The 10947-nt window shown below is 36.5% G+C and overlaps 1 protein-coding gene across 3 annotated transcripts in view; it reads left to right on the top strand.

Moving 5' to 3' along the window:
- The first annotated feature begins 2807 nt into the window (after window positions 1–2807).
- LOC6046544 (protein Shroom) overlaps window positions 2808–10947 on the top strand; it is a 402522-nt gene continuing 394382 nt past the window's right edge. The window contains exons 1-2 of one of the 3 annotated variants that reach the window (XM_038256568.1): window positions 2808–2869; window positions 3649–4132. The gene's annotated coding sequence lies outside the window, so the exon portion shown is untranslated. Of the gene's footprint in view, window positions 4133–10947 lie in introns of all 3 variants that reach the window. The other 2 variants (XM_038256567.1, XM_038256569.1) reach the window with 2 other exon arrangements.

Below are 10947 nucleotides of genomic sequence, written 5' to 3'. Positions count from 1 at the left end.
TTGACAGTTCCTGGACAGAACAGCTGACTGGCGGCGTTGTCGCATTTCTCATATTTTGCCATTTAAAGGGGGTCGTCCAGAGAAAACGTAATGAAAATGTTTTTTTTCGTAGCGTTATCGTTTTCATGTAAAACTTCTGGTTTCAACATACAGGGCAAACATGTTTTCAACTAAAAAAGTTTTGCGTAACGTTATGTATGAACGACCCCTTCAACATACTCTTGGGAGTGTGGTGAACAGAAGGAGTAGAAAAAGGTGAATTTCTCACGTGTATGGTTTTGAATCGACCGTTACACTTTGCTTTATTCTAATTAGACTCATTACTTTATTATTTTTAATGAGCGAAAAAATTAACTCAATAAAACTATTTTCGATATCAATAAATTAATCATCTTCATATTTTTTATTCGTTTTTCGTATAATTTTTTGCCGTTGCAAATAAAAACGTGAAATTAACTGAACACAATTTTAAATTGATTTTCCTGCGTTTATAGTAATTTTTGATATGATTGAATCAGTTGAAACATATTTTAAATCTTTGATATTTGTAAAAAGTTTGTTTTTTTTCTTGCGAATGAAAGCCGTCGAAACTTAGTATTGAACTTAACAACACATTTTTCATTGAAATATTGAAACCTCAACTTCGGACTGAGTCTACACTTTATATAAATAATTGGATTAAATTTTTTAGTTATTTTGAGCATTTTTTTTAATCCTTTATCATGTGTTGCAACTTAAAATGTTTGAAAATGAATTCATTTATTTTGTTTAATTTTTTGGCATACGCTAATCGTTTATGACAAATTTATTGTTATTTGAATAAATGATGTTTTTTTTTCAAGGCAAGTTATGTTTATTTTCAAGTTTAAGTAAAGTTTTATTTTGATGATTTTGATCTAGCCTAACTTATCATTTATAAATCTACTGATGAACTGTAATGTACTATTGAAATGTATTTTTTTAAACTTTACTTTCAATACGATGGTGAAATGTCGATTTTGATCAAAGTTCGAGTAATGTGACAAATTGTACAACAAATCTGGTGTTTTTTTTAAAAGGTCCAATAAACCAAATTTTCAGTTTTTGGGTGTTTTTGTGAAATCGCCTTGCAAAAAAAGCAAAAAAATAAATTTGGGTTTATTGGACCTTTTTTTTAAAAAAAAACATCTCCTGAAATAATCATCAGAAGGAACATAATTTGAACCTTGTTAGACAAAATAAATACATATTTTTGGCTTATTATTGCATCTCTTGTTCAGGTTTTCAAATTGATAAATTGAAGAAAACCAAATATCTGCCAAAACCATCGGCAGGCTGAAAACGACTTCATTGAGGTGTATGCTGGCCTCTTTTATGTTTTGTTTACATTGTCGAGTGGTATCATGAATGAACCGGCATACGCACACATTGAAACCTCTCTCTCTGTATCTCTCACGAGCATTTTCGCGAGAGTCATGGAAGAACTCTCTTGATTGAAAATGTGTTTGGTTTAGCTTGTGCTTTTATCCTATTTGGATGGATTGATACATTTTTTGTGTTGTTTTTCTAAGAAGATTAACTTTTTTGAAAATTAATAATTTTAGTTTTTATTGATTTTATTTTGACAATTTTCTAACATTTAACCTAAATTTAGAAGACCTGTCAACCTAAAATTTCACATTTAAACTATTTTTGCAAATTATTTGCGTAAAATACTAAGTTCTACTACACGAAATTTTTTCCAGAACAACACTCGGATTGTAAATGAAAGCGGCTTTGAGCTTTCCTTAGGCTTTGACTTTAGAATGGCTGAGGTTCTCTTCCACCTTCTCTTTAGTCTTTTTTTTAGTTTAGTTGTAAGAGAAGCTCTGGCTGGCTGGTGGTGCTGATCACCATCACCACCCACCGACGACCACCGATCGGCGATCGCTCTCCCACTCTCTCGGAGTGGATGAGACAGTGTTGGCAGAATTTGAGAAAATTTGAAAAAAATCTTGTTTTTGATTTACAATTTTTAGTTTGGTCAGTTAAAAAGAGAACTTAAAAAAACTTTCTTGGCAAATCATAATTTTCATATGACTCTATTTTATATTTTTTTTCCAAAGTGCCGGCAAGACAGCCCAGTCAAATCAATCCGAATTCTGAAACGGAATCTAATTAGAATCGTATACAAATTCCGTTTCAAACGCAACAACCGGTTCCGTGTTCGAACCGGTTGTTGCGTTTGAAACGGAATTTGTATACGATTCTAATTAGATTCCGTTTCAGAATTCGGATTGATTTGACTGGGAGTGTGCAACGGAGCAAAAGTTTTTTTTGAAAAGGTCCAATCAACCATATTTTCAGTTTTTGGTTTTTGGGTGTTTTTTAATACCCCTGGCGGTTTCAAAAACACCCAAAACGCAAAAACTGAAAATTTGGTTTATTGGACTTTTTCAAAAAAAAAAAACTCCAGAACTCTTCTCTTCAATGTTTAACATTTTCTCTCGGCGAAAACTATAGAAATCGGGAGCAATTAAGCGTCAAGAGAGTTGCTACCTTGCTTAATGTCTTACCCTTGATTATTCTTATTTCTTATTTCAAACCAAATTAGAATATTCTGGTCTCGAACATAATTATAATTAAAATAAATATTCCACGAACTTGAATCATGAGTGATATTATAAAGTAGAATAATTTCGGTTCAGAAATATTCCACATTTTCAAATAAAAAGGCTGGCATCCCTTGCCCGAACCTTCCTTTTCGCGAGAGCCGACCCTCTCCGACGAGCACCGGCTACGACTCTCCGCCGAGACTACCCGGGGTGGTGCTTCAGTTCTCGGTAGTACGTCGTCGTTGGTGGATCGTTTTCCGTCCGTGCGTGCGGGTTCGTTTCGTCCGTGCGCGCAGGTATTCTGCCCAGGCTCCTCGCGATCTTCGGGGATTCAACAAGTCCAGTTTTCTCACCTCTTTCGCTTTGTGCTTCTCTCCCCGTTTCGTTCGGTTCTCTGGTGAAACCGGTGTGTGTACACGTTTGTGTAGATGTTGTTTTTTCCTCCGTCCGAGAACTTCGGCGAGCTGTTCTTCTTCCTAAGCTGATTCTGTTGCTGCTCCCCGCGCGCGCGATCTTCAAGCGATCGAGCCCAACAGTTACCTGTGTATGTATGAGCGCGCGGGATCACCGGGAATGCCGTAGAAGGAGAAGAAGACACCAGGCTGAGCAGGCCTGAAGCGAACAGGCAACAGGCGGTGGTGAAGTTGTGTGTTCAGAAAGTTCTACGTTTGAGAAACGCTGAAACATTCTCCAAGTTGTGTAGTGGTGAAGGTTCCGAAGAATCCGAAGAAATTCGCGATCCTCGCGGGAATCGCGCGAGTGTAGGTGGAGTCGTGCACACGAGTTATGCTGCTAAACCTAGAACCTAGAGCAGAAGTTCGACGCGCGAAGATCGCGGTGAGGACGAGGACTTGATCGCTACCAAAAGCGTCGAAACCTGTTGGTTTCTGGTTGTGTTGATCCCTCGGGGCACCTCGAGGTTCTAAGTGAAGCAACAATGTGAACATCGCGCGGGCAAGACTTGGAATTCCTGCCGTCCTGTGTGTGAGAAGTCAGGGCACGAAGTGGACGAATTTTGCAATATCGTGTCGTGCTGACCAAGAGAGCTGAATCGGGCTGTTGTTGTTTTTTGCAGTGTCGTCGTCCAAGTCCAAGTTGTCGACGTTCTGTTTTTGCTGCCGTGTAACATACTCAAGTGGAGCTGTGTGTGTTGGGCATCAGGTGAACACGGCACGGCGAGGAAGGAAAACAAAGCAGCAAAGAAGCAAAAGGAATAGCCAAATGTGCATTCAGCAGCGGCAGCAGAAGTGGTTTCAGCTTCAATTAGTGTGCGCGATCGATCAATGAAAGCTTGAAGAATTAGTGCGTTGTAAACACATCGATAACTGGATGTTTTTTGTTGCTGTTTTGAGCTGAGAAGTGCAATACAACACATTATACAGCAGTGCAGTTGAATAGAGGTGTGAAAAGTGTTCAAACATTTTGTACTGGCATGTGTTTTAGGTGAATGTTTACACCTAATTATGACTCCGCCAGAAAACTCTGTTGGCGATACGGTTTAAGTGGATTATCAGCTGAAGCTGTTCGCGTCATCCGTTCAGCGCGTTGAAGAGCCTACAGTAAGTATTCTTGAACTTGCGCACGTAATGATGCAAGGTCAAATACTTTTTTTTCCTATTCTCGCTATGTCTATGTTCTTCACTAGTTGTTGTTTCTCTTTTTGTTATCTTACATAATATTCTATCTAAATAGTGGTTGAAATTTGTACTACTTTGATATTCTTATTTGCTTTCTAAGAATCTGATGTTTTTCATTCCGTATTTTGAAAGATTCTGGTTGTTTCTGGTAGGTTGTAGAAAATAAATTTGAAAAAAAAATCTAAAAACGAACGATTTTTAGAAAATAGTGAAATTTCAAAGGACAAAGCGGAGCATTGTATTCTATCCCGAGCAGACGGTAATAACTTGGGAATAACATTTTCTGATATTTGAAAATACTTGGCCAATAACATTTAATGTTATTTATAACAAGATTTGGTATTCGTCGCTACACCAACAGAATATTGTTCAAGTTACATGGTATTACTAAGAGGAAAATCAATTGTAGAGTTTTTCCTTTATTACGCCGTTGTAGTTGTAGCCGAAGATTCGTTCATGGTTTTGTTAATTAATTTATTTCTGGCAGCTTTAACCTTCATGGTCATTCGCTGCCCTTTCGTTCATGTAAGGTTGCTGTACAAAAGCTTTACTACAAAATCTTTGGAATTGTTTTCAAAAATGTTTGTAAGTCGTTTTTTTTAGAAAACAATAAAAAAAAATCAAAAAATTATAAAAAAAGATGATTTCCTGTTTTAACACAAAAAATATATTTGCGCATAAACATTATTTTTATTTTTTCAATGTGTTTTAGAGGAGACAACTTCTGAGAAATCAATCTGCTAGAGCATAATATATTTGGAAGCGCTGCCATTTATTTTTATTTATCTTTTATTTAAAATACGTTGAAAAAAAATGGTGCGCATAGAAAAATAAAACAGAAACAGGAAAAAGGTTGAAGACTAACCTTTGATAATGGTAGGGGGTAAAAAGAATTACATTCTAATTTCGATTTAAACTTTCAAGATTTCAAGAAACAAAAAGTATATTTAGTGCTTTATACATTATTGAAGTTATACTTGTATAACAAATTTGCAAAAGATCATTCAATTCATGGGAATATTTTTATTCTTTCATTTTATGACTTTGGGAGCGTAACGCAGTTGGGGGGGAGGAAGGGTCGGAGGCCGTGTTACGCTTCATACAAAATTTTTAAAATTTGTATGGAAATGCGTTACGTAATAAAAAAAACACTCCCTTTTTCGATCTGTGGTTTCATAATTAAAATATTTGTAAAAGCCTTGAAGTACTCTATTCTATTCAAAATAGGGGAAATCTACCCTTTCCAATCAAACACCTATCTTCGTCATATGGAGAGTTTGATGCTCGATTAAAGCTCCAAAAATACTATTTGGGCTATAAACTTACCAGCAACAGCACCGCCTCGAGTAAGCACGCAAATGTATGCCACTTACTGGCCAAAAAGATCACATTTAATGCACTTTTGATCATAATTTGTATTTTGCGAGACCACTTCTCATCATTTTGTTGGCACACACAGTGACACACACGAGAATCCCTCAAACGCTTAATGAATATCGCCAAAATTAACTTTTCACTTTCGCTTACTTTTTCACGGCGCTTAAGATATGAAATTGCTTCCAACTACCGGCAACATGTTCTTTTGACCGTTACTTAGTCACTCACTTGAAGAATAATCCCGAAAAATGTAATAAATTAGCAAGCGCCATCAAAAAAACAAACGCGCTAAGTCTTTTGACGTTTCAATTCTGACGACCCATTCCAACCGAAGGCTGAAGAAAACCGAGCGAGAGACGAAGGCAAAAAAGAACAAAGGCTGGCCGTTAACACCACCAGCAGCACAGCCAGCGATGCCAGGAAACTTTCCCTATAAATGCCACTTTTCGTGAGTGTTCGTTTGAACTGTCAGCGCAAATGGCAACACTCGACAGAGTGTTGGAAGAAAAAAGAACTAAGCTGATATTAGAAAAATGGGCGTGGCCAAATGCATTCGCCTCGATTAGAATACCCTTGGGATTTTTTTTTGTTAAATGCTTGGTAAAGAAATAGAATAACTTTTAGTGAAAGTGAAAATAAACAGAAATGTTCACAAAAACTTGCTCTACTCGTTGGTGTACTTGGTTTTAGTAAAATTCAAGGGAGACTCTAGATTATCCAGCATCATTCAAACACGACCGCTTATTAGGATTAAAATGGGTAGATTTCCCCTACAAAGATGAAATTTAAAACAAAGTTTTTGAGCAAAATTTTTTGCCCCCTGATTCCTTTTTAGCGATTTGCATATAATTTGCATTGGTTTGAAATATAGTTAGGAAAATACCTAGTTAGTGATAAAACATATATTAAAGCCAAAAGTTTGTAGTACACAGCAAAAAAAGTAGTAATCCAGCTGCGTGTAAGAGGCCCGGGTGTAATATAAATTTTGCAATATTTTATGAAATTCTGTGTATTATTACACCCTGAAATATGTAGCTCATCAGTATGGGAAACCTACTTGACCGAAATGTCAAGCTCATATATACTTTTAGACCTTTCCATTTTTCATCGGTCTGATGGCCGAGCGGGTTAAGGCGCCAGTCCTTACTGATGGTGCTGGGTTTGAATTCAGTCGGTTGCAACTTTTTTTTGTGTTTATAAAAATTGTATATGCAGCGTGTAATATTCAGTGTCTTTTTTGACGAAGGTGATGTGCATGCTTTTGCATGCGATTTTACCATCGGATTTTTTGCTGTGTATGTCTTAGAAAGTCTACTCCGGTGGAATCGCTGGCGGCGGTTGGACTCGCAATCCAAAGGTCCAGCTGCGTGTAAGAGGCCCGGGTGTAATATAAATTTTGCAATATTTTATGAAATTCTGTGTATTATTACACCCTGAAATATGTAGCTCATCAGTATGGGAAACCTACTTGACCGAAATGTCAAGCTCATATATACTTTTAGACCTTTCCATTTTTCATCGGTCTGATGGCCGAGCGGGTTAAGGCGCCAGTCCTTACTGATGGTGCTGGGTTTGAATTCAGTCGGTTGCAACTTTTTTTTTGTGTTTACAAAAATTGTATATGCAGCGTGTAATATTCAGTGTCTTTTTTTACGAAGGTGATGTGCATGCTTTTGCATGCGATTTTACCATCGGATTTTTTGCTGTGTATGTCTTAGAAAGTCTACTTGGATCGAAGCAAGCCGCGCGCGCGTCGTGACGTTTTGAAATTTTGCTCCGCGGATTTTTCCTTTCTCATTTTAATATTTTTAGTATTTTTTGTGAAATTTTAGTTAAAAATGTGAATAATCCGGGAAGCTGAGAGTCGGGTTTTGAATACTGGATTGAAGAGCTAAGGAATATCAAATTGGTGGTGGAGAAAAGTGTAGTTTCCGACTGATGAGCGTCGTCTTTGGCGTTGGAATTACGATGGCAGCTTTGGGCACATCTTCGGTTTTCGGCTCGTAGTGTTTCTGGGGCTCAGGGTTTTTGTGCTGGAACACATCTAGGTTCCATAAAAGCGGAAATTGTGATTTTGTGAATTAGAGTTATTTGATGAAGCTTTGCCTCAACGCAAGGAAAACAGACGAAAATAACCTCTACTAAGAAGCAGAGATTTTAGAAGCTGTTGGTGGAAATTCTGGAGCGGTAGAGCGGCTGATTTGGGTCGTGTTGTCCTATCCCGGTGAGATCTTTCCATTTTGGGTCCTTATTTAGTGTTCATGTATTAATTACAAAACAGAAAAAAAATATTTGAAGTTGCTGCTGTCAATGTCATGGCAACGTACTTTTTCCCGAAACACATGGCTACCTTGTTATTCATTGAAATAATTATTTCACTTTTCAGTGATTTTTTACGTTCCTAAATCTAATTTGTGCAAGAAATAGCTTAAGTTCTCTCTAAAATGATAGAGCATTTTAAGCCCACACTTAATTCAGCGCTGCTACACCCTTTCAAAGAAAAATATGCCTTTTTTTTAATTTCATAACGAAAAAACGAAACTATTGGCACTACGCCCCCCGGGGCATGGCCTTCCTCTAACGTGGGATTTCTGCTCCAGCGCCTCTGACGAGACAGGAGAAACCGGGACCGACGTTTTACTTCACCATCCGATAGAAGCTCAGTGGATAAGGCGGGAATCGAACCCGCGTCTCATAGCATCATCGGGATCGGCAGCCGAAGCCGCTACCCCTGCGCCACGAGACCCACTAGATTTTCTAAATTGAAAAATGACATTTCGCAATCAATATAGATTTAAGAATATTAGTGACAGTAGAAAAAAACATGATTACTTCAATTTGGTTTTTTTATATTAAAATAAATACTAAAAATGCACCGAGTAATTTATTCAGAAACTGTATGCTGCTTGATGAATTCATCAAATATTTAAGAATTAATTGAGGTAAATGTGTTTTATGTTTGATGATTTTAATGGTTTTAATAAAAAATCTGTTCAAATTTCTGATTATAAAACTTTGAAAACTTCTGCGATTCCTTTTTGTAAATAATTTCTTTTCCTATCCATCTTTGTACTAATGAACGACTAAAAAATCTTCATTTTGCTTAAATTATTATATCCTTTTTGTATTTTATTATTTTATTAATATTGATGATGATACTTGAGTATTTCAATTTATTCTACTTAGGAATTAAGTATGCTGTCATATTTTTATATTTTTTTTGTACCAAATGTTGATTTCCTCAAAATGTTCATTCTCTATTATGTGCAAAACTATGCCTTCCTGCTTCATTTTATTTTATTTTTTGTTGTTTTTGATGCTGTTTTCTATCCATTTTAGCAACTCAAGAAAACAAGTTTGCAGATGTTTTTTCGGTGCACTAAGTTTTAGCAAGATTCGATGTTCAACAAAACATGAAGACTATTTCACTTGGTGAGAGCTTTCCATTTTAATACAGGCAACTCTTCATATATTCTAACATATTTACAACTCATTAAAGACCAACCACGCCAATCTTACTATATACGCGGTAGGGTGTTCCCTTGGTCGTTCGCTGTGAGTTGTGGATTGCCTGCTTCTCTAATGAAGGTTCGACTAGGGGGGGCATGCTTATTAATTTCTCGTCGCTCCATACCCTCAGTGACGTGATGGGAGCAAGGGCGTCTATGCAAAGTGTCCCTACACCCGCTACAAATTTTCGGCGCTTGGGGAGGGAAAAGGGAAACCATTTTGATCTATGCGCCGGTATTTGTAGCATTAAAATTCGTGCAAAAAAACTTATGCACGTGGGTGTACAGATTACGGAGTAAAAGATGATCGAATTGTTCACCTAGCGCTCACATGTGTTCCAGGACCAAGTTGCCTGCGGGTATGGGGATCATACATACATACATACATACATGTATGTCTTAGAAAGTCTACTCCGGTGGAATCGCTGGCGGCGGTTGGACTCGCAATCCAAAGGCAAACACTGGGGTGGAAGGTTCCTTGGAGTAAAAAGAGGTTTGCGTGCTCTCCCCATTCAAGCCTTCGGACTCCTAGGTTCGAGCAGAAACTTGCAATAGAGACCACAAAAGACCCGGGGGTCGTTAATGTGGATGGTTTGATTTTTTTTTGATTTTTGTCTTAGAAAGTGAAAAAATATGGGTAACCAAGATTCATGGAGATTAAAAAAATCATTGCTAAATTCGATTAAAAATGTATGAACACACTTTGGAATGTGTAATTTGATTAGTTTAAAGTTTGATTAACAATTTAATGTTGAAGCAAAATTAAAAAGGCGGGGTTTTAAGCAAACCTGAAAAACATGAAAATGTAAATACACAGCTAAAAAAGTAGTAATCCAGCTGCGTGTAAAAGGCCTGGGTGTAGAATTAATATTGCATTATTTTATGCAATTTTATGTGATTTTAAACCCTGAAATATGTAGCCCATCAGTATGGGAAACCTACTTGACCGAAATGTCAAGCTCATATATGCGTTTATCCTTACCGCTTTTCATCGGTCTGATGGCCGAGTGGACTAAGGCGCCAGTCCTTACTGTTGGTGCTGGGTGTAAATCCAGTCGGTTGCAACTTTTTTTTTGTGTTTGCAAAAATTGTACATGCAGCGTGTAATATTAAGTGTTTATTTGACGAAGGTGATGTGCATGCTTTTGGATGCGATTTTACCATCGGAATTTTAGCTGTGTATAAATTTTAAATTATTTTGAAATTTAGACGATATGATGTATTAGAACTTAAAAAATAAAATATAAAGTTCATATATTGTCAGAATTTTTACAAAATCTGTTTTTAATCCGTATACATTTATTCACAATTTTTGTGGTTTGGTTATAGTCTGATAGTCCAATTAAGTTGTTTTCATCTTTATCAAATTTTTCTTAATTATTTCTGAAGCAACAAGAAAAAAGGGCTGATAATAATTTTGACAGTTTGAACTATTTTGCTAACTCTTAAGTGCCCTTTTCAAATGTTGCTCTAGTTTTGTTATTTTTATCATTATATCAACCATTTTTCTAAAGTTTTCTCAAGCACAAACACTTTTCTAGTTTTAATTTTGTCAATAATAAATAAATGCATAGCAACAAAGCCTCTTGTTTTGGCTAAACGTGACATAAGATAGTAGTTTATGCAACAAGTTGCAAAAAGAACTTTTTTTTCACCAGGAGTCGTTGTTTACGGTAAACCTGGTTGGATAAATACGACTAGTGCTGAAAAAAATCAGGTTTTGCAACGATTTTCATGCAACATTTTTTGCAATCCCGTAAAATACCCTTTGAATGGAATTTTAAGACAATTGTCTATGTGTTTAGTCGATTCACCGATAAAAATAAAACAATATTGAAAAGTATAACTTTT

This window comes from Culex quinquefasciatus, chromosome 2 (genome assembly GCF_015732765.1).
Source record: "Culex quinquefasciatus strain JHB chromosome 2, VPISU_Cqui_1.0_pri_paternal, whole genome shotgun sequence".
Taxonomy (NCBI): domain Eukaryota; kingdom Metazoa; phylum Arthropoda; class Insecta; order Diptera; family Culicidae; genus Culex; species Culex quinquefasciatus.
This window is presented reverse-complemented; position numbering and strand designations above follow the sequence as displayed.